The sequence below is a fragment of the Aethalodelphis obliquidens genome, unplaced genomic scaffold (assembly GCF_003676395.1).
Source record: "Aethalodelphis obliquidens isolate GAN/ISIS:26980383/991018 unplaced genomic scaffold, ASM367639v1 scaffold34, whole genome shotgun sequence".
NCBI classification, from domain to species: domain Eukaryota; kingdom Metazoa; phylum Chordata; class Mammalia; order Artiodactyla; family Delphinidae; genus Aethalodelphis; species Aethalodelphis obliquidens.
This window is the reverse complement of record NW_020837978.1, coordinates 16368581-16393254: the sequence shown is the minus strand read 5'-3', so window position 1 is coordinate 16393254 and position 24674 is coordinate 16368581. Positions and strand designations below refer to the sequence as shown.

The 24674-nt window shown below is 36.7% G+C and overlaps 1 protein-coding gene across 6 annotated transcripts in view; it reads right to left on the bottom strand.

The window, feature by feature from the left end:
• The window catches only part of CDKAL1 (CDKAL1 threonylcarbamoyladenosine tRNA methylthiotransferase), a 665364-nt gene that overhangs the window by 348725 nt on the left and 291965 nt on the right, over positions 1–24674 (bottom strand). The window lies entirely within an intron of this gene.

Here is a 24674-nt window from a genome sequence, read left to right as displayed (position 1 = left end):
CATCTGTACACAAAGTATACCCTTACCTCCTGCCCCAAGTGTAAGGATCTCTGCTGCTTAACAGTGCAGTGACTTCTCTAATCACCAGTCCAGCCCTGTCGGTCTAAACTACAGGTTCTCAGATTTATCAGCAGCAACCAACCCACCAGTGTGTTCAGATCCTGAGTCAGCTTCAAAACCCCAGCAGCAGCTGGTAAAATGGAATGCTAATTCATTACAGATGGCAAAACACTGCCTAACATTTTAATTTATTTACATTTTCAGAAATTTTGAATCTGCAGTTAGATCGCCAAATTATTTTAACATGTAAGTTTAGCCTTTTCCAATTCAGTCTGTGCTCAATAAAAATTAATGTTTATACGTTAAAAATTCTTTCAACAAGCCCAATTAGTCCTATATTCCCACAGTTTATATCTTAAAAGCTATTTAAGCTGGTGAGCTTTTTTTCGAATTTCTTATTATACAAGCCACACGCAGAGATGGGACAAAATTAGGCCTACTTCATACCAAAATTTTTCAAACCAAACTATTACATACAAGGATAATTTTCAGTACTTTCCACAATTGCTGTGTTTAGCAATGTGAGACTAGTAAATTAATAAATTGTAAGACTATTAAATAGTTTTATAGGCCCCTTTTTTTTCGTTAGTTAAGGTAATGGGGACAGAAAACACATTACTACTTAATTTTTTAAAGCCAAGTGAACAGAGAAAGGAAATACGTACCCAAATTAAATGCTTATAGCGTTGCTGCCCCCTCCTGGTATCAGTCTTCCAACCCCCCCCAACAAATCTCAGAAACAACAGTGAAGATGAAATATTTTAAATCTAAATACTGAAACATCTTCTAAGAGCTTCTATTATTTTTTCTCTTACCAATTTCAAAGGTCTACAGAGACATATAATTATCAGGTGATATACAACCATTCTCAAATCCCCAGTGATTCCTGGGAGCAGATGACCTTGCTACTTACTTATTAAAAGAGCTGGAGAACATTTGAAAGTCTTTAACCTTCCTTCCATCACTTCAAAATTTCTTTCTTTTTTTTTTTTTTGACATGAATTCTCCTTTTCCCTTTTCGTGTCCCTGTTCTTTTGCTTATCTAACCTTACTATCCTTTCCCATTTCCTTCGAAATTGCTCTCCCATCACGTACGATCCATCTCTCTAGTAAGACCAAAATCTTTATTTCTACCTCCTTTTTCCTTGTCATACAGAAACATGCGTAAATAGTCCCTAATGTAAAAACAGTGTTCCCTCCATACAATTTCATCATCTACCACACCATTTCCATTCTTTTTTCCATAGTCGGGGGCACCAAAGGGCAGTTTTTATGGGGCTTTAGCAATCTCCCCCTGTCCCCACTCCCAACCCCAATTATTTCCTTCTGTATCCCTGGCCCAATGTCCTTCAAGGCAGTACAAATAAGCATAACTCTAAGTGGAATCAGTATGCTTGGTTTATATATGTGAATTTTTTTTTTTTTTTTTTTTGCGGTACGCGGGCCTCTCACTATTGTGGCCTCTCCCGTTGCAGAGCACAGGCTCCAGACGCGCAGGCTCAGCGGCCATGGCTCACGGGCCTAGCCACTCCGCGGCATGTGGGATCCTCCCGGACCGGGGCACGAACCCGCGTCCCCTGCATCGACAGGCGGACTCTCAACCACTGCGCCACCAGGGAAGCCCAGTATGCTTGTTTTAAAACCACAGCTTCCTCACCTGGAACTGCCACCCTTAAGATACTTCTACACAGACTTCTGGGCCAGGTGCTACTCCTTAACCTCCAAACCTTAGCTACTTTGATTTCCTTGCCTCCCCTTAGCTACTAATTTCACTGCAATCCAACTTCCTCTGCAATCACTTGCCCAGGGCCTCTTGAAAGTTAAGAGAAACCTGGTCACTCACATTTTTTAAGGCTCAAAGAATATTAAAAATTAAGCAAGGTCAAAACAGTGTTACAAGAATTGTAACAGGAAACAAAGCAATGCCTTTTAAAACACCCACAGAAATAAATACAATGACTAAGGGCCCTGGTAGATGAAAGGCTGGGCAGTGGTCTTCCTTCACTTGCCTTTGATGGGCCGTGCTCTAAGTTACTGATTCTCAGCACTCACTGGGAGTAACATGGTGGTCAAGATCACAGGCTGTGGAATCACCATTTCTTGGCTGTGTACATTGGGGCAAGGTATTTAACTCTCTGTGATTCAGTTTTCTCATTTGTAAAATAGGGAGATTACAATACATACCTCATAGGGTTCTTATAAGACCATGATTATAAATATCATCAACTTAAAACAGTGTCTGGCATATAAAAAGTCATACATGTACACACATATACACATATACACACATATATACATATATATATATATATATCAGCTACTGTCATCATCATCATCATCATCTGAGTGCTTTTTCAAAGCAGATTTCCAGGCACTGCCCTAGTCCTAGAGACCTGTGATAAAGAGTTAACAAATCTACATTTTGGACAAGCTTTCTAAGGCCATTCTTAGGCACACTAAAGTCTGGGGATGGCTACTACAATGAAATGGTTCTCTTCAGGTAATCAATGAGTTCCTAATTGTCATATCAACGATATCTTCTTAAATCTCATCCTACTCAACCTCTGCAAAACAGATGGCATCTCTTCAGCTTTCTGCTTCAAAGTTTGAGTCCCGGGCTTCCCTGGTGGCGCAGTGGTTGAGAGTCCGCCTGCCCATGCAGAGGATGCGGGTTCGTGCCCTGGTCCAGGAGGATCCCACATGCCGCGGAGCGGCTGGGCCTGTGAGCCATGGCCGCTGAGCCTCCGCGTCCGGAGCCTGTGCTCCGCAACAGGAGAGGCCACAGCAGTGAGAGGCCCGCATACCGCCAAAAAAAAAAAAAAAAAAAAAAAAAAAGTTTGAGTCCCCAATCCTCATGTAAACTTGAACTTTTTAAGAGAGCACCAGATGAGAATTTGGAACGGGCAGCTATGTTTTTCTACAAAGAAAGACTTCCAACACTACACTGAGCCTAAGCCTAAAACTGCCTTTTCCTCTAAAACAAGATGCTCCTGTTTCAATTTCCATTTCCTTTTACAATCAATCAGACCACAAATTCCAGTCATTTGTGACTGTGTGTTTATTTTTTCCACCCTCCAATTTTGAAAAATCTGTATTCTAAAGTATCCCTTGGTTCTAACTCATCCTTTTCAAAATTCCCAGTGCCAAGTTCAAGTCTCTCACCTGGATCATTTGAACAGAACAGCCTTTAATAATCTCATTCTTCTCCAATGTTTTCCCTTTTCTAATCATCCTTCATATTATTATACAACCTGAATTATTTCCCTAAAATGTAGATTTGTTCCTACGTTCTTTCTGATTAACAAAGAAAAATTTTATTTCCTTCCAATAATTACAAAATAATGGTTAAGCTTCTTAGCTGTGGACATAAAGCTTCAATAATTGGGCCTCTATAGACTCATCACCGCCATGCACCCAGCTATCCAGACTGCGCTGTGTTCCTAACGAAAACACGCATGTCCAACTCCTTCAGTATTTGCTCGTATTTTTTCTGCAGCCTAGAATAGAAATGTCCTTTCCCACATTACCATCTACCAAATCCTACATGTCCTTTGAAACCTAGATTAAAGGTACCTCCTAGAAAATCCCGCACCATCCTAAAAGCCAAAATTAATCTTTCTCTGCACTCTGATGACTCTCACTAAATTACTTTTACTTAGTTCTGAGTACAGTTTTGATAATCAAAACTATAATCAGAAAAGTGCAGATTAGGAAAAGTAAGCTTTTCAGAGTTAAGAAAACAAAGTACTGCTGCTCTAAAGTATACATTTTAAATTAAAATATTTTTAATAATACAAGTTGCTGAATATATTTTTAAAATATGGTATACTTTTGTGGCTACAATCTTCTATAATTAAAGATATATAAAACTGTGTAACTACAATCTCTGAGGAATAAATATGGTTGGAGCTTTCCTGTTGCTCTCTGTTTGGACAAAATAATTTCAAGATTTCAATTTAGGCATCCCCTAAAGCTCAGGCCACATTGTTTGAGAACTCCAAGCCTACTGTGTTCCTAAGCATTCTTTGCTCACAGGTAAAGAGACAGATATTTTGTCTGTAAAGTAAGTGAATGTTATAGACCTGTGACACAGATAGATTTGACAGGAAATTATATTGATTTCATGGAAAATTCGTATTCTACTTCAAATAAAACAGTAAGTACGTTTGGAAACATAAGTAACAAGGAACTATTGAGTATAAGACTGTAAGACATAGCTAATGTTATAGGAGGGGATGGACAGAGGTAGCACTGAAGAGCCCACTGATCAGGGGTCTTGGTCAAGGACTAATAAAACACAAACCAGCTGGTCTGAGTCATTTTTGTATTTTGTTGATGTTGATAAGTGTGTGTATTAGCTTCTGTCGTTGTTGTTTACATCTTTTCCTTTGTTAGGAAAGCTTGTTGAAAGTTACCTATACTCCACCAGGGGTTCTTATTTTGGGTACAAAAGCCCTGAAGGTATGACACACTTGAGGGGTGAAGGAATGAATGCGTGAACTTGAATGAGAAAAAAAAAAGTCACAACTTTGTTTTCATTAATCTTTTGCCAAATTTTTGCATTTTTACAATTATGCCAACAAGTTACAGGTATTTGCAGTATCTGTGTTTTTGCCCATAAAAATTATAGTTTCATATCACATTACAGTTATTCCAGGTATTGTGAAATATCACTATTAGGAAATTATTAAAATTATTAGACACATAGCTGCATCTTGCTATTTAATGTACTGATAAAGAAACACATATCACAAAAATGTCCTTTCTGAACACTGATGATATTTCAATATAATTTGTTTTCTTTTAAAATCTTATGTATTTTATGTATTTAAAAATACCATCATGAGAAGGGATATACATGTAAGTATTTCTCCTAATTGATTAATACCCTTCAGTTGGCATTTCTAATCTATTAAGTATCTTGGAACTGTGTAGGTATATGTCCACCCTTGCCTTTGAGGAATATGCAGTGCTAGTAAATAAAGGATGATGACTTATTGCTGTGTTTTCCTGTGCAATGGTTTCTGTGAAGATAACCTAAACACTGGAGTATAGGTTCTTAATCATATTTGTTAGTAAAGAGAACCGTAACAGCAGCAACCACCCAGTGAGTGCCCGTTCACAGGCACCCTGTTAGAGATACGTTATCATGCGTTCTCACAATTTGTGCAAAGCAAAGAATTCTTATTTCCAGGTTATAGATGAGAAGACTGAGGCTTGAAAAGGTTAAATTACTAGTTCAAAGTCACATATCTGGCTAGTGGCCAAGCCAGGATTCAAATAATTTGACCTCTTGCCTGGCCTTTGCTAAGCTCACAGCCTAGTAAATAGGTGATCTAGCTAATGTCTGCTGGATGTATGAGAGGAAAAAAAAAAAAAAATCCTGATATTTAAATGCTCTGAATACAAATGAGTAAACTTTAGGAGAGAAATAAAGTATTGCTGATGTACCTTCTGTCCACCACCACACTACATATTAAGTAATAATCAAGTAATTTCCCAAGAGATAACTTACAAGGAGTTTTCAACCTCTTCTCATTTGCTGCCTTACATGAATTTATAATAGAAAGGAGGGGGAAATGAGATACATTTTATTAATGTTTTAGGAGCCTTATTCAAGATAAACGTGAAAAAAAAAGTTAGTTGGGTAGTAAATTGCTTTTAACTCTCTCCTTCCATGGAGCTGGAGGTAGCTGGTTACTAGGCTGAGATCCATCGACGGGATGTTAAGGTGGCAGCACTGTCACTGAGAGAAAAGCTCTCCAAGCCTCTGTGCAAGCCCACTGACAAACACTGACCGCAGGGGCATAGCTGGGGGCGTTCATGTAGTTTTTGGAAGAAGCTAATATGTCTTTCTCTCGTTTTCCATTTTAGAAAAATTCATGGAAATGGAATGACAAAATGCATGGGGATTCTCCTGGTGGAAAATTTAAATAGGGGTATTTCTGTTATTTATAGAAAGCTCTTAGAGAACCACTCAGACCATACAAATATTACACTTGTATTTATTAAAGAGATTGTGAAATCGCTAATCTAATGTCAGTCAGATGCAAGCAGAGAGTCCAGAAGACTGCCCAAATTATTCTGATACACTGAACCCTGATATAAAATAATATATGGTGTAAAAAAGTTGGCCATTAGATGCTACTTTATTGTTACTTTTCGTGTTACATGAATGTATACTATAGATTCCACTAAAATTTTTCATATTAAAATTCATATTAATAAAGAAAGCAGTCATATGTGAACTACCTACAACATTATGCTAGGTGCCTTAAAAATATTTTTCTTAATATTAGTGAAAATATTTATAAAATTCATTTAGCACATTTAAAGCATTTTACTTTCCTATATATACAACTTCAAGTATCATTTTTTAAAAACCATTTTAACCATTCTTAAGTGTACAGCTCAGGGGTATTAAGTATATTATTACTGTTGTACAAATAACTTATTCCTCAGCTTGACTGAAAAATAAATTTTTGTTATATTTGAGACAAAAATTACATCAGCCTGTAGAAATAAGACATGTAATTTTTTAAAAATTACAAAAGATGCACTTTTGTAATTTTTTATAAAATATTCTTATTTATAAAACATTTTGGAGAACAATGTGCATTTAGTCAATGTGAACAGCTATTTTAATTATTTTATTTAAAAATAACGACAAAAGTGGTGAATCATTTAGAATTAGACAGTCATGTGGATGTTACTAAAGACAGCTTTACTCAAAAAAAAAATCAACTCGATGATTGGTTTTAATATATTTCACATAGCTGAGACTGTGAATTACATCATATCAATACCACTGTTGAAAGCAACTCCCAACTACAATGAGATGAGATACTGAACAGATGAAGTGCTGTTCAAAGTCAACGTAGCCCAGACTTAGAGGACAGAAGAATTAATGAGAAAATGAGAATCTAACAGATGGTGCTGCACGATTCCTCGCTGCACATCCACCACCTCAAGCAGCTTCTATACATGCAAAGCCCCAGGGCCCCACCTGGTAGCAGCATAATTACCCTAAATGTGCACTTATGTTTCATTACACCTTGGCCATTACTATGTGCACTGATTACAAGTATCAATCCCTTTCATTTTCATACACCTCTGCAGTTCCATAGCATTCAGCTGTGAAAACTCAGCACTCTGGTTGCTTCTAACATGCGGCCCATGCTGATAAAACCGCAGAGGGTAAATTATTTGTCACTCTACAGGGTGCCAATTCAGTTTGATAAGGATGACATCATCCCCATTTTACCAATAACAATGGTACTAACAAGAACGTGTAATCAACAAACCTCAGTCCTCCGCTAGCCCTGGCAGGTGCAACTCTTTTTATGCTAAAAATAAGCCAACATTAGCTTCCAGCTCAAAACTATTTCTTTTATCACAATGCTAAGCAGAAGTTGGCTTCCATAAGGCACTGCAGCTGCTGCCGCCGCCGCCGCTTCTGCAGATGCCTGCATTAATTGTATCAAGGACATACTGAAATAAGTGCTTATTCAGCACAATGGCTATTGGGGAGCAGCTGGAGGCACAAGACAAACTGTCTTGAAGAGAATGTACCAACCCAGTGTGTAAATTACAATGATGAAGTACAAAGAGAGTCTAAGTTTAAGGGCCTAATATAACTTCAGAACAGCATGAAAATTTAGTGTTATCAATGGAGTCTGAATGCAAGTATTTCTGAAGTAAGGAACAGACACTTTCAGATTTCACTAAAACCACTTTTAGAATGGGGGTGATATTTAGTACCCCTTCGACAAAGTACAAATAAAAAAGTTACCATAAAAATATCAAATTGATACTGCTCTCCTTCTATGTATAATCATAATATAATTCCCCTCCTGTGTGTGTGTATAGGCAGTGTGTATATTTCAAAGACTTAAACAGCAATATAATAATAACATTGTTTATTACACAGAAGCAACATGTGGCTCAAAAGAAAGGACTGATTTGTCTAGCTTTCTTCCTCATCCCCTTACTACTTATTCATGCCCCCTTCATACATGTGTTTTATTTATGTTCTTTAGTCATTTCCCTTCCATTTTCTAACCCTTACATTAGAGAGCAAAAATGAATTAACGGTGATTAAAGGCTATTCCAGGTGATAGGTTATTATGTAGCATTCAATTGTGCCAATTTGGGTGGGGATAGGAGAAATGGGTCCATAAAGGTCCTGCTGGAGAGGAATGCACTATGAAGTCAGAGAAACACTACGGCTGGATAATGACATCCCATGATTCTTTGCCAGCCTTCACCATGGTCTCCCCAAATAATACATACCCTCTCTAGAAGGGACTAAGGATGGCCATACTTCTGCACTGGTTCAGAAACCAACCTGAAAACAAACAGTGGGCCTAATAATACATCAACATATCTGAACTGACTTGTAGTTGAGATCATGACCAAGCTGCTCTACATCTGCATCACAGACATCACTCCCACACAGGTTGCACTTCATTCAGGAGCATGGTTTTTGAACTTCCACAAAATGATCCACACTCCTGGTAAAGAATCACACTTCTACAAATTAGAAATGACCTCAAATCAAAATAATTAAGTTTTTCAAATATTCATTTACTAAGACAGTAGATCATTATCATCTCCAAATCCACAAAGGTTATACCACTAGTAATTGGCTTTCTTTTAGGTGACATCTTGGACACACAAACAAAGATTTAGTCATTTACAACTAAAAAATTACAAGAGACTTACTCTGCATCACACTGAAATAAATGCTGAGCTGCTGGCTAAACTCATTCATCAGATAAATGACTTGATCTTCCACTTTAGCCTTGAAACACAGCTACTCAAATACAAATACAAGCATCAGAAAATTCAAATTGCTTCTTTCCACACTTTCAAAGTATCAAAAAATAGTTAAAAACACAAATGGTAAGTCTTGAATGCCGAAAGTCTACTATACAAGTCATTAATGCATGGCAAGTACAGTTTAATTTTAGCTAAGTGCAAAAAGGGTACTTTACATGAGGAGACTAGGATGCATTTGTAGAAACACTGTTAAAAGCACACAGAGACAATAATAACTGTACTTGTAATCAGTGCTGGGAACCAACACCTTACTGCTTCAGTAATAATTTCCATCTTTATGTAGCATTTCCTAGCACAATTGCCATGATGCTAAAATGTTATTATGGTCATATTCAAACCATTATATCATCTGCAATCCCATAAAATAACAATTAACAGTATGTCTTCATTCAAACGATATACAGCTGAATTTTAAAGTTTCTAACCAATTTAATCACAATGGCTACCACTCAGATGATTCCATTCACTTACCCATAACCTGACTATCTATAAAATAGCATCCCTAAGAATATTTGAGGGGTTAGAAAAGATACATTTAAACCAGAATAAAAATAAAATTCTGGTGTAAACCACAAAGCAAGATAGTCATGCTCCAAAGTCTTAATAGTTTTTTATTTCTGAAAGTGTTTTCTTCTTTGAATGTATTTGATATTTGATGGATGTATTAGCTCTTGAGCAGCATTTATCATGTTTATTTTTAATAGGGCTCCCTTAGAACAGCTGCCTAAGATGCTAATCTTTTCTTTTTTCTTGGGCCTTTTGTAAATATTTGAAATAGCTATTCATTAACAGTTGCACGTTTATTCAGTCCTGTTGTACGGCTTGTGAACTGGAATTAGCTTTTATTTTATTTTTTCTATCTGTTGGCCAGACTAGAGAAACCCTGCTGTTTGGGTTCAATCTGTCAAGGTTCAAATTATCCTCCAACTGAGAGCTAATCAAGGGCGTCTGACCTGGTTTGCAAATAAACTAGGAACAAAAGTGGGTTTATTTTTTCTTTCTTTGGAGCACTGGTTCTCAAAAAGTAAAGCCAAACAAGAGTGGGTCGCAAATGCAATTGCCTAAAATTAAAAACAGACACAACTGGCAACTGAAGATGAACTGGATTTACTTGGCATTTCGGAAGTACCCAGTTTTGAAGCTATAAATCCACTTTTTAATAGGAATTGGTTTCCAAATACATTTCAAATTAAAATTCACAGTTCATTTAATGCAAATCCGCAGCTGAGGAGAACACAGATTTTAGGCAATCAAGCTACTCTGATGGGTACACTGGAAACTTTAAGTATCTTCATGGATGCAAAGCCTCAAGGTAATAGTTACACATAGTAGAACTAATCTTTCTGCATCATTAACATCATTACTATATTCATTTTACGTACATTTCTAAACTATGAAATACAGTTTTATTTTCTTTTAAATATTTTCAATCTCCAAACTTGAAAAGAACAGGTATTTCTACAAATTAAGCAGAGTTTGTTTTAAATGTACCTTAATGAACTACTTAATGAATGTACTTAAATGTAGTCTATTTACTGACACACATATTAAAATACTTTCTCCTAGTATATTAAGGTAACTAGAACCTAAAATTACTGCTTGGGTCTGATTTTCAGCATTCTGTTGTTTTTATAAGGTATCTAATCTTTTGGTTTGAAACAGCGACGCCAATGAAACTGAAAACCTGTGAAATGTGTCAGTGCCACCATTCAAGAACATTATGATTGCAATTCTACTAAGGGCCTCTCTCAAAATGATCCCAACTGATGAAATGACCCCAGTTACCATAATAAACTAAACCGCACTATAGCAACCAATGCATTTGCAGTATCAAGTATTTGAGTACAACATCTTCCCGGAGGGGCAGCATGCTATAGTGCAAAGTACAATGGCCCATCCATCAGGAAAGCTCTATTTTATCACTCTTCTTCAGACATGCAGTGTAACCTCTCTGTGCTTCAGTGAAACGGGGACAACAATCACCAGAAGCTATAATTCACTAAGCAAATGTAAGGATGAACTGAAAAGCTACATGTGAAAGTACAAAGAACATCATTTGACATCCACTTCTTAGACAATTTTATTAATATAAGGGCCCACAAAAGAGCATAATGTCTGAATTATATTTATAATCACGCCTGTATTCATCACAAAAAATCAGTATGACAAATAAGAATGAAAATAAAACAAAGAATAAAATCGGTGATGTGCAAACGTTCTATTTTATGTTTTTTGGTAGTAGAATATAATAAGTACTAGGCAGCATATAAAATAAAATTTTCTTTGCTTAGGGATGGCAATTTGGCTTCCTGAAGTCCATATTTAAGAATAATTAGCAATACAGTGGCTGAATATGTGATCAGGTGTCAAGAGTGAGCTGACACCCAATCTGAGAAATATCTTGCCCTACTTAAAATACACTGGTCCAAGGGTCCATTTATTTTTCCTTTTATATAAATTATTCTGAACAAGCCAGACTCTTTTAAGCAGCAACTTATATTTTATCAAATTCTATATTTTAGTGAAGAAAAATATGTTTTTGCTTCATGACCTGCTATCAAGTCATACTTACAAATCACAAATTGCTTCTTGTAAATGTTCCAGGATTCACTACAAAAAATGTAAACTGTAAACAGCACTTCACTATCACAAATCTTCCACTTAATAGGTACTTGACAAACGTTTGTTAAATAAACAAATAATAGTAATAACAATTAAGATTAAATCCAACACTAACCTTGGCTAAAGTGCTACAGAAAACCTCATTCTCCTGTATTTACTCAAAAGTAAGTTATTTTAAACATCATCATTTTAAATCAAGAACTAGTCATCAAAAAGCAAAATGTCAGTCAATCAGAGCAAAAAAATTTACAGATTTTTGAAATTCATGTGGAGAGGTATATTTTCATGCCACTGAAAGATTTATGAATTTATACAAAGCATATGCTATTTGAAAATTTAGTTGCAGAAATAATACTGCTGGAAACATTCAAATGCTGGGCTAATACATTTAGAGAAATTATTTTTAAAACCTTTATTCAATTATTCTCCACTTAACATAGTGCCAAGCTTCTCCTACCCCCCTCCCTTTTTACTAAAACTAATTACACAGTGAATTATATCTCTAAGGCAGTACAACTGTAAATGAAGGTCAGACCATTGCATATAAATTATATCTAATCTAAAAAATAAAGCACAGATGTAGCCAGAGCGAACAAATATAGATACAAAAACAGAAATGAATTCACTTGTATATAATACATAGCAACCCAATTTTTCAAAGAAAACAGCTACTATCTTTTTAAATCCAGTTTTCTTCAACATTTCCTATGCAGAACATTCACTTTGTTTCAAATATTATCTAGTTGGCCATTATTTGCTTATATGATATAGTATGGGTCTACATTCATATTCACAGAAAGAAACAGTCTGAACTGTGCCCAACCCACGTTATCCTCTCCAAATTACCTTCCATCTGTGAACAGTCCATGTTTCTCTCATTACCAATCAAGGATACTGGCTGACTACTCCTTCAAACTCCAGGATCCACAGCCAGATATTGAGAAGGTTCATGGGTTCAAAGGTTCTGAGAACACTTACTACTTCTAGTAGGTAAGATGAAAGACGAAGTTTCCAGTCTACATTTATGAGACTCATAAGGGCATGTATCAAAAAACATTTACTGAACATTAATTGTGATATCAAGATAAGTAAGACCCAAGCAGTCCTTATCACAGAGATCACAGAGGAGGTAGAGAATATAAATATTTTAACAAGTCACTTTAACTACACCTGGTAAGCACTATCACAGATGTGTGAAGAAAAAATTCTGTGTGATTGAAGAAGAAATTATGAATGGTGAGAGATGACAGCTGAAGAGGAGATTTAAGACTAAAATATGAAAGGTCGTGAGGACCAGCAATATCAGTATCAACAGAGAACTTAAAACGCAAATTCTCAGGCCCCACTCAAGACCCTCTAGGAACAAAATTTGCACGCTAACAAAATCTCCAGATAATCTGTCCGCCCTTTAAAGTGTGAGCAGCACATCTACGGGCCAGTGTTTCTTCTTAAAAACAGCCAGGCATGGGCATGTGAAAGCATGCGAATACACACAGAACAGAAAAATAAAGAAAAATAAAATGGCAACAGCATTTTCTCTTTTCTGTTCCCCTTCCTCCTTCTTGCCCTCTTACTATATTGTTAAGAACAACAACAATAATAATAAGCAACCATTTATTATTCTCAAAGTATCAGATTTAGCATTACATTATCTTGTTTAATATTCATGCTGATTATCTAATGAGTATGCTTTACTCCTATTTCTCAGACGAAAAACTAAGCCTGAGAGAGAATAAACAGTTTTCTTAAGGGCACAGAGCTAACAAACTACGGAAACAGAATTTAACCCTTTCTGTTCTTAACCAAAATGCCACAGTATCTAAGGCTTATCTGAATCACTGCTCTTATCACTCAGTGATATTGTGGCTTACTTACTAAATTGCAGACTATAAGCTACATGGCCCTGTGATTTTTAACTCCCTCTGTGCTAACAGTTTCTGGTGATATGCCAGTAATTGTTTAAACCATATCCTATTATTACCACCATATTTAGTTTAATGGAAAACAATCTTGGATATATTTGTTGAATATATATATACAATAATATTATATGGAATAAAAGGTACTGTAAATATAATAATGGCATTATGACATTTTAATACTAAAATATATTTTTAAATATCTAACAAAATATACTTATTGCTGAAAAACACACTACACAGAAAGTTAGCGGCTTAAAACAATAATTTATTATTGCTCCTAATTCTGCAATGTGGATTAGGTCCAGCTGGGCAGGTATTTTTGGATCAATGTGATAGTGGGAACATTCAATATGGCTTCTTCATTCACATCTGGAGTCTCAGTTAGAATATCTGTGGGCTGACTATGCATCTCTCTGTCCATATGATACTGCCAGTAGGGTAGCTGGACCTCCCTCAAGGTGGCTTAGGGTTCCAACATTCCATAAGAACAAGCCCGAGTATACAAGTGCTTATCAAACTCTGCTTGCATAATGCTTTCTAATGTTCCACTGGCCGAAGCAAGACACATGATAAGCAGATAGTCAATGTGGAAGGGGTCTATCTACACGAAGCATGAATACTAGGAGGAGTGATTCAATGAGGCCCACGGAGCAGTAGTCTACCAGGATTTTTCAATAGTTTATCCACATGGTATTTAGAGAGAAGAAAACAGGAATTGTTGATTCCCTGGGTTTGTTAAATCTTAGATTCTAAAATGTATTTATAAAATCTGTAAGTAATTATGAAACGTAAAATCAACTAAGCTTAAATATTTCAAATAATGTTTATGACAAAAGTGGGTTTTGTCCATTGCACACGTAGCCTTTTATCCCTGAATCAAGTCCAGCACTCTGCAAGTGGCAAGCAATGTGGCCCATTCTAATTAATTAGCTAGGATTTTCTCCTATTTATTCCCCATGTGCTTGGGTTTATTTTCTCTCTACTTTTCTGGTTTCAGACTCTGGTTTCGATTTCTGACTCAGATCTCTTTGTTTTGATGACTTCCTGGGCTACTTTTTTGAGTTCCACCATATTTCTGAGCTCTAATCATGACGTATCAAATGCACATGCACACACACACATTCTGTATCAGGCCTGACTCATGAAACACTGCTACTGTCCCCACACACACCACTGAGGTCTGTCACTTCACACCCACTGAAGAAGGTATTTAGAGAAATCAAATCTGTATTTCCTAATGAGATGAACATGTAGAAGACCATTTACGTAGCTTACGTTGTTTATGCTGATATTCTTGACCGTAAATGGTACGTTTCTTCTCCACTTCCATTCAATATTTTGATCAAATGACTTGGTATTTGAGAATCAAGAAGGTTCTCTAGACAAGTTTCTAGAAGTGGTCCTCACAACACCTCTACCTGGGTCATTTTGAGCGAGTCATTTGAAAATGTAAATTCCCGGGTCTATGGCAGACCTACTGAATAGCAAATATGGCCAGATACTTGCATTTTAAATACACATCCCAAAGGTCCAGTGGTTATTCTCAGAGACAGTAAAGTTTAAGAACGGCTTCCATAGATGATTACTACCTCACCATCATTCACCTTCCTTAACTAAAATTCAACAAGTCAAAAAGATCTATGTGGAGTGTATAATCATCTAAGCCTTCATTCCTTCCCTTTTTCATTCAATACATTCTTTCATTAGATCTTTCTCATTCTGCCCCAATTATATTTTCACTGGTTAAATCCTCTTACCCCCAGGTTCTCACCCATACCAGAAATGAACTAAAGGGCATAGTATTTAAAGTCAGCAGTCTAAATCAAACTTTTCTTTCTTATATTACAAATAACAAGAAATGTGTTGGAACTCACAAAGAGAAATAAAAAGCATAACTGACAGCAACAAATAAAAAGAAATACAGAAATTTATAACCTCTGCTGAACAGCCAAGGTCCCACTAACAAACATTTTTTTCACGCAGAAAATTGTGCTTGCCGCACCTGACATTGTGCAAGTATGTTTACTGCAATTTAATATCCACACAAGCAGGAGAAGAAATTTAATAATTTTTCAGCTGGAATGAATTGACAGCCAGTGTTAGAAAACTGCATACTCTGCAGAATCAATAAAAGCTGCTGGCATCACAAAGTAGTACTTCTGCCCAGAAAACATCTCACAAAGGTCAGGTTTACAAACCACCAGGTAGCAGTATCACTTTCACATCTTTCCAGGGCTATTAAAATTCCATTAAACAACCTTCCAAAACTAACTTGCAGCCTTTAAAGTTCACCAAAATGATCCGAGAGACAGATCAGCCTCAGTTCAAACTCTGAAAGCAAACCCTTGGTTAACTTCTGTCCCCTTGTCCCCAGAAATCGTTTGCAGAATTCTGTTTCATAGAAGAAAAATATCAAAGCAAATATTTATTTATAACTAGAAACGCGGACCTACACGGATATACTCATTTGGTAAAATGACAGATACCCGTTAACTATCAGGAACTACTTTCCAAAAGTAAATTATTTCTCTGTTGCAAATCCTGGAAAGCTGCCACCACCACAGATAATCTGGTATCATAAAATCAAGCCTGTGTTATAAGACACAGTACTCAATTGTGAAGGAAGAGCAGCTGAAACTAAGCAATATCTCTAGCCCACTTTAGAAATATAGATTTTCCAGGCTTTATTTTCATCGTAGGTTCCAAGTCGCATATGGAATTTCATCGAGTATAATCAATTCAGGATTAGCCACTCATTCAACATTTATTGAGCACCTACTAAACCCAAATACACACTGTCACCCATGCCTGGCCCGATGCCCTCCTGGCTCAGTCCCCCAGTGACCTGAAACCCAGATGGAAGGAGAGCGGGAACATTTGTTGCGAGGACCAAGAGCCTGCCTCTGAGTGGACGCTCGGCAAGAGTCTGTTAAGTACTTCAGGTTTCCTCCAAAGGGCACAAACTTCATTATTTGCTTATTTGATCTCAAAAGCAGATGGATGTGCACTCAGTCAAAACAGAATACAGGCACCTTAGGACCTTGACAGAGAGCAAAGAACTCTGCTGCCCTGCTGAAACCAAATGGCTGGCAGAAAGAATTGGGTTTCCAGTGGAAAATGGGCAGGCTATTCATTCCTCTAAATCAGTGGTCTCCATATTTTAGAAAATCACTCTCCGGGATCGCTTAAAAATTTTTTTAAATGCATCTCCAGGGAGATGTATTTATTTATTTATTCTTTTTATTTATTTTTTTTTGCAGTACGGGGGCCTCTCACTGCTGTGGCCTCTCCCGTTGCCGAGCACAGGCTCCGGACACGCAGGCCCAGCGGCAGTGACTCACGGGGCCTAGCCGCTCCGCGGCATGTGGGATCCTCCCGGACCGGGGCACGAACCTGTGTCCCCTGCATCGGCAGGCGGACTCTCAACCACTGCGCCACCAGGGAAGCCCAAGGGAGATGTATTTATTAATGACACTCAAGCACTACTGTGCTAATATATTATATACGATATGAAACATACACCAAAAAACTTTTTAAGGAAGAGAAAATACAGATCAATATAAATTCTAGTATCTTCTTCCTGCACTCTGACATATCATCTCACTAAACGACCTCAGGCATGCAGACCCTAAGCTAGGAGCCTCCACAGCAGGATTCCTCTGTGGTGCCCAAGGACTATGGAAGTGGGCTCAGATCACTAGAGTACCACATACTTAGCATGCGTTGTCTTAGCCTCCCAAGAAATCCTTCCAGAGTGTTATGCTTTACAGGGCACGGCTGCAAGTTTTAACAAGGAATGCCAAAGCATACAAGTTTAAGAAACTCAGTAAGTGAGTTTGAGTGTTAAAGGGATGCTGTTGAGACCTGATGCATCTCTCAGTACTCCCTAGAAGAGCTCACATGTGAAAATTTTCTTGCAAATCTAATGCCAAGTTGGGTTTTTTTTATTCCTTATAGACTATATAAGCTTTTAAGAAAAGTTCAGAGTCGAAACTGCCTATCTGACTATGGCTTACTTTCCCGTGTTCCAATGCTGCACCAACTCTTGACTTTCCTCATCTCCTTTCCCAAGGTCTCATTATTTTATATGGTTTTCATACTTACTTGCATTCTTGCAGGTTGTTTTGTGGAACAAAATAGAGTAAAAAAGATAAAACTCACCAGTAACAGTGGGGGATGGATATAAAAACGTATTCCCAGAAGCTCCAAATTTTCCGTACTTTGGATTACATGTACTCTGAACTACGAAAGCTTAGAGAATTATGAACAGATGTCATTTCGTAAAACAGCCTTGGGACTGCATCCTTGTTTCCCACAGCAGAGATAAGCAAACCGCACCACTGGCCTCCCTGTCTTATTGGCAGAAGTAATGAAAGGCTGATTATAATGATGTATTGTTATCACCGCTTTTCTAATGCATGTGCCTATCAGGAGAAATATGAACTGTTTCGCATAAACGTTCAATAAATATTTGTTGAATGAATGGCAAAATAACAACTATATAGTTCCAATGGTTACTTCAGTTAAAGAGTCACTGTTTGGTTTCTTTCTTTCATAGACCTCTAGCATCACATAAACCTTAAGATTAAGGATGGCAAGTGGATTTCATCTGGAATACTAAGCAGTGGCTAATAAGAACTCTGTATTAAGAGGGATTCTTTGGGGAAAGCCTGGTTGATCAGTAAAGGATGCCTGGAGTTGGGAAGGCAGAGGCGCAGCACGAGGGCTGCCAATTTGCTGACACCACCCTGACAGATAACGGATGTTTTCCAAATGTAGAGATATTTAAGTTAAAAGGCTCAATGGTTTTTGCCATCTGAAGACTTGCTTCCTGGGTCTGTGTACTTTTAATGCTCATTAGTCCAACTGGCTACTCTGTCCTCCTAAACTAGGAGGAGCTCCTTGAAGACAAGGACCCCATCTTTTCCACCCTTTTAATTCCCATACAGCACAGTAAATAAACACTCATAAAATGCCAGCTAACCCTTTTGTGATACCTGGAGAAAACAAAAATCACCGAGCCTTTTCACTAAATAAGCACCACTGGATTCTGAAACCAGCCATTTACTAGCAGGGTGGTGTCTGCAAATGAACAACACGCTGTTCTGACCTGCCAACCTCCCTAACCTGGCTCATTCTTTTTTTTTTTCTTTAATTAAATTTTATTGGAGTATAGTTGCTTTATTGTTGTGTTAGTTTCTACTGTACAACAAAGTGAGTCAGCTATAGGTATACATATATCCCCTCTTTTTTGGATTTCCTTCCCATTTAGGTCACCACAGAGCAATGAGTAGAGTTCCCTGTGCTACATGGCTCGTTCTTTACTAATCAACCAGGGTTCCTCCCCACAATCCCTCTAGAGGTCAAGAGGGTCAGTTCATTTAATAACTTCAACCAAAAAATTATCTAAACTAGTGGTTCTCAATGCAAGTTCTCAACTCTGGCTTATATGTTAGAATCAACTATATTTTAGAAAATGCAGGGCCTCCCAATCCACAGAAATGAGCAATGGGACACAGATATCAGTGTGGTTTTGGTTTTATAAAATTTCCACATGACTAAAATGACTAAAATGAACAGCTAGACTGATAATACTAATCTATTCTAGATCAACATGAGTTTCTAAAGACTACATCCATCTCTTATGAATTTATGATGTGTATTAGCATATTAGAGACAATAGGAAGTTCCCAATAACGTCTCATTTACTTTAAGTTAGCTTTCTCCAAAGTTGACCATTAAACCCTTATTCGAACACGGCCACTCCCATTGATTCATGTACTGTCTGTAGCTGCTTTTATGCTAGAAGGACAAAAATGAACAGTTGCACCAGACACCTTGTAGCACACAAAGTCTAAAATATTTACCATCTGTCCCTTTAAGAAAACATCTTCCAGCCCTGGACTGGTGTACTTAAGGATACACTAGAGAAATACTAAACTACACCAGCCAATTCAGGCCAAATCCTAAAGGTTCTGAGGAAAGGCCTCAGAAGCAAGGGCTCATTAAACAGGGCCCCATCTCTACTTCAATCCTGGCAGTTCTGCTTTCACTTTCCAAAATTCATCTGAAGAAAGTTCCTTTATTGCTAAGAAAACTTTGAACACCACTGACTTAGAAACTCAAAGGTCTGAAGAGGCAAGAACCAAGTAAATCATACTCTGGTCTGGCACAGATAGTCTTAACTAACATTCCCTGAAATAAGAGTGATTAATCTCAGCTTATTTAAACTAAATATCTGATGAACAACTCTTTAAGGCATCAGATCTCCCTATCAAGTTATATGTATTATGTACATTACATTTATTTAGCTCCCCCCATTAAAATGTCTTTAACAGTTATAGTTTAATATTATATTGGGGGATTTGTAAGAATCAACAGAAGACAATGTAGAAACTATATCTTAAAATTCTACACACTGCCAGCTAAAGGCGTTTCTATTATATTTGTCAATGTCTCTTAGAAAAGAATATAAGAAAATAACTTGTCTTAGTGTTTACAGCCTAGAAACATGTAGATTTCTCATTATAAACTATTTCCTTGGGACTTCACTGGTGGTTCAGTGGTTAAGAATCTGCCTGCCAATGTAGGTAGGGGACACGGGTTCGATCCCCGGTCCAGGAAGATCCCACTTGCTGTGGAGCAACTAAGCCCATGCGCCACAACTACTGAGCCTGCGCTCTAGAGCCCGCGAGTCACAACTAGAGAGTCCACGCACCACAGCTACTGAAGCCCACGTGCCCTAGAAGCCCGCCCGCCACAACAAGAGAAGCCACCACAATGAGAAGCCCATGTGCAACAAAGAACCAACAGAGCCAAAAATAAATTAATTAATTTTTAAAAATATATCCTTCCTTTTATACATTCATACAAGTTATATAAATCACCCTATCTCCTTATTCTTTGGGACAGCCAAGATTCACCAACTTGAATATACCAACTTGATACCAATATACCAATCAGCCAAGATTCAAGTTGGTATAATTATCTTTGCTCTTGAAACATAACACAACATTTCATACACCCTTTATTTTCATACAATCATTTAATGTAAGCTGCCTAAAATCCCTTTTGGGAAGTTGACAATGTATAACAAATATGTACAGTAACATTATTAATCCTATAGAAGAAACAGATTTCTCAATTTGAACACAGCACAAATGAAAAGATAAAGGAATAAAAGATATTTAAATAACTGCCAATATAAATTAATAGGATGCAATTATTGGTCTCTTTTTAAGCTTAGATGAAAATCAATATACAGTACTCATTGCTAAAGGTGATAAGTCAAATGCAACAGCTCAACAATCTGAAGTTCATACACCAGAAAATCAAATATTGCTCATATCCTTTCCTATCTAAAAGGGCAGGAAGCAATGTTTTCCAGCTGCACTGCATAATTAATCTCATACACAATAGACAGTATCTTTGCAAGTCTTGAAATAAAACAGAATTCATTTCATAAAATTCCAACATTAATCTTGAAATCACTAAGCATCAAGAAATTTTCTCCTTGCCCTGAATATTTCATCTTAATTTATTTACCTTTCCATAACTGGTTTATGCCACTTATCTTGTGGGGGACGTTCAGATTTATGAGGGAGAAAAAAAGTAGCAACACAGAAATGAGATCTAGAAAAGCACATGAGAGCTATAAAAACAGCTCATCCATCATCTCTACATTTTGATTCCAGAGACAGCAGTGAAAGGTGTTGTTTCCACACCACTCACCCAGCACACTTAAAAAGGTTTGCTCCATCACTTATACAACTGAAACTGATTGATTAGTTGCTAGAGAAAAATCAATACAAATATCCTAGAAAATACTAGCTTGTAAACTCATTCTGGCCCCAACAAAGTATAGGTCATTGCTTGACATGCTTTTCTAGATGTCTAAAATGCAACCATGTCAAACCCCAGCCCCCAAAGACTAGGAAATTTTAAAACCTAAAGTTTGGCATAAGTGAGGAAGTGAGGGGAGAGGTTTCCCAATGGTCTGTTAGAACAATGTGATGATACCCAGAAATTAACCTGGTAAATATTATACTCATATGCAGAACTGCCCACAAAAATGATACACACACTGAGAAGGTAAAAATAGTCCATGAAAATGTCAAGGGGCTAGGATAAGTCCAAAAAAAAAAATGCTAGGAAACCAGTAAAATATAAACTATATTTTTTGCACAAAAGGTAAACTAAAGTTTCCATTCAAAAATATAAACAATTTTATTTACTGATATCCATTCAAAAGTTAATGAGCTCCCTTTCTCATTCCTGGCAGCTGAATGTACAGTCAGTATATTTTTAGTACTTTAGGAAACCATTTTATATTCAGAATGATTTCATGGTTATTTCAGAATCTCTTCTGAATGCTCCCTTGCCTATGGGTTAGCCCTAGTCGCTTCACTCATTACACTTCTAAGAAATAAATGTTTATGAATATAAAATGTTTCATAAATATGCTACTCAGAAAGAAATTGTGATCTTATTGTAATAGTCTGTCACGTGACTGGCAACCGGGATTGTAATCCCTATTCTACAATTGGTGTAAAGTTTTTTTTTTAAATCACTTTGTATTTGTGACACACAGTCATTTAAAACTTCAAGAAAAAGCAAGAAAGGAAACGCAATTTTCAGTTGGGAAATTTAACTTGCACTGACAGGACGGCTTTAAACATAGCACTAAAATTTACTGACAGCATATTTAGACTTTTCATCTTAGAGTAAATTTTCAAAGAATCATAATGTTTATTACTGATTATAGGACAATTTAATAATGGTATAATGTAGAATTTAAGGGGCTCTGACCCCCCCCAAACGTTCCTAATATCTGAATTACTAAAGAATGAATTACACAGAAGTCACAGGAATATGAAAAACAGGTTATTTCTTCTATTACATTTAACTTCATAATTATTCTTCGCAATTTTATTTATTTATTTAAAAAAATTTTTGGCTGTGCCACACGGCATGAGGGACCTTAGTTCCCTGACCAGGAATCAAACCTGCGCCTTCTGCAGTGGAAGCAGTCTTAACCACTAGACCACCAAGGAAGTCCCTTCTTCACAATTTTAAAACTCAAACATAGGAATCCTGTAAGACCCTTATGATCCCAATGTCTTCTGCAGAAAAAAAGACAATGCTGCTAACTCAATGTCTTTAAAATGTGAGCTTATAGACCGCTATTTCCTATTGTGAGATTATAAGACCATCCTTAGCATGAATTTGCAATTCTCAAATTAAGAAAATAAAAGGTAATTGTCATACTAGTTTCTATCTGTAGAGACATTTTTCATAAGACATATTTTAGAAGCAAAAGAAAATTTGTCTTTTGATTCTAATCATTAAATGTTCCAATATTAGATGTTCCAATATTCTCACTCAAAATTAGACTTCTCTTGTTGGATTTATTTTAAATTCCTTCAGTTTAAGTAACATGACCTCTTCATAATAAGGACACAACCAATTACTTCATGTAAGTTATCTCAAATTCAAACAACAAGCAACACTTAATGTCACAGTAATGAGAAAACCATGGCTTGTATATAGGTCAAGTACCTTGGTCAGATTATGTGGCTGGTAAGCAGCAGAGCACTGTTTTGAATTCAAACTCTCCTATGGCAAAGAGCATCTTAGGACTTAAAATTGCCTAAACACACTGGCTTACCTAGAAAGTTATGACCTCGATATTTTAGTAACAGTTCCACATAGCAATAAAATGAGCCTGCCAGTCCGAAAACTAGCCTTCCATTTCAACCCTAATATTCAGATAACAAGACAACAGAAAAATTTTACACCTACTACTGGGCATACACCCAGAGAAAACCATAATTCAAAAAGACACATGCACCCCAGTGTTCATTACAGTGCTATTTACAATAGCCAGGTCATGGAAGCAACCTAAATGCCCACTGACAGACGAATAGATAAAGAAGATGTGGTAGTACATATATACAATGGAATATTACTCAGCCATAAAAAGGAATGAAACTGGGTCATTTGTAAAGACTTGGATGGACCTCGAGACTGTCATACAGAGTGAAAAAAGTCAGAAAGAGAAAAACAAATATCGTATATTAATGCAGATATGTGGAATCTCGAAAAATGGTACAGATGAACCGGTTTGCAGGGCAGAAATAGAGACAGATGTAGAGAACAAACATACGGACACCAAGGGGGGGAAGTGGCAGGCGGGGTGGTGGTGGCGGTGGGATGAATTGAGAGACTGAGATTGACATATACACACTAATATGTATAAAATAGGTAACTAATAAGAACCTGCTGTATAAAAAATAAATAAAATAAAATTTAAAAAAAAAGAAAAAGAAAAACTTTACATTGCAAACATTCCTTGGTTGGGAATAACCAAGCACATACGTATCTACTGATGATGATGAAAGTAGTATTAAATAAACCTCTTCTAATACTTTCTCTATAAATAGCCACTAAATCACTGCTAACCTCTGATATATTCTTTGAATCACTCACCTTAACCAGCAAAGTCACTTGTATTTGTAATTTGAATACCTTCCAATTTGCAGAGTTAGGTGGATAGATCATATAGTTTTAACATCTCCATTATCCAACAGATATATGGAAAAACAAACACTAAGTAAGAATGCCAGCAAAGGGATCATTTTTCAAATAAAGTAGGTTTCTGTGCAAATTCATGCCCTTTCTGAAAAATCCTTAAAGTAGCCATGTTGCAGAAAAGACAACCACCCAGACTTTTCCTAAGATTAGACAATTACCTGGCTCTGAAAGCAAGCAACTGCAAGAGTCAGTGAGTTTCCATTTATTTCTTTCAATACAAGCTGAATGTGAACAGAGGAGGGGACTGTGCTAAGAATATAAAGGTAGAAAAAAATTGTTGAGACGTGTTAGATTAATCAAGGGTGTTTTTCTCTCTGCTATAAAGAGCATTTCAAATTCATGTTGATAAAAGCTTTAGACTGAATAAGTTTGTTTGGAACTCATACATTCTGAGATGCAGGATGTGAAGTACTGAAAGTAGCTCTCCAAGTTACTTGCTAAAAGGAAAGTACATTACCAATAACTACTAACCCACAAGATTATGAGACAATAGATTATCTCATGTTGGTTATAAAAACACATCAATGTTATATACACGTATTATAAGCCAAGACAAAAGGGGCAATTTATGGTTATGTATCAACACAACTGAGACTCGTGTTACAGATACGTCTTACTATATGCTGAGAGATACCT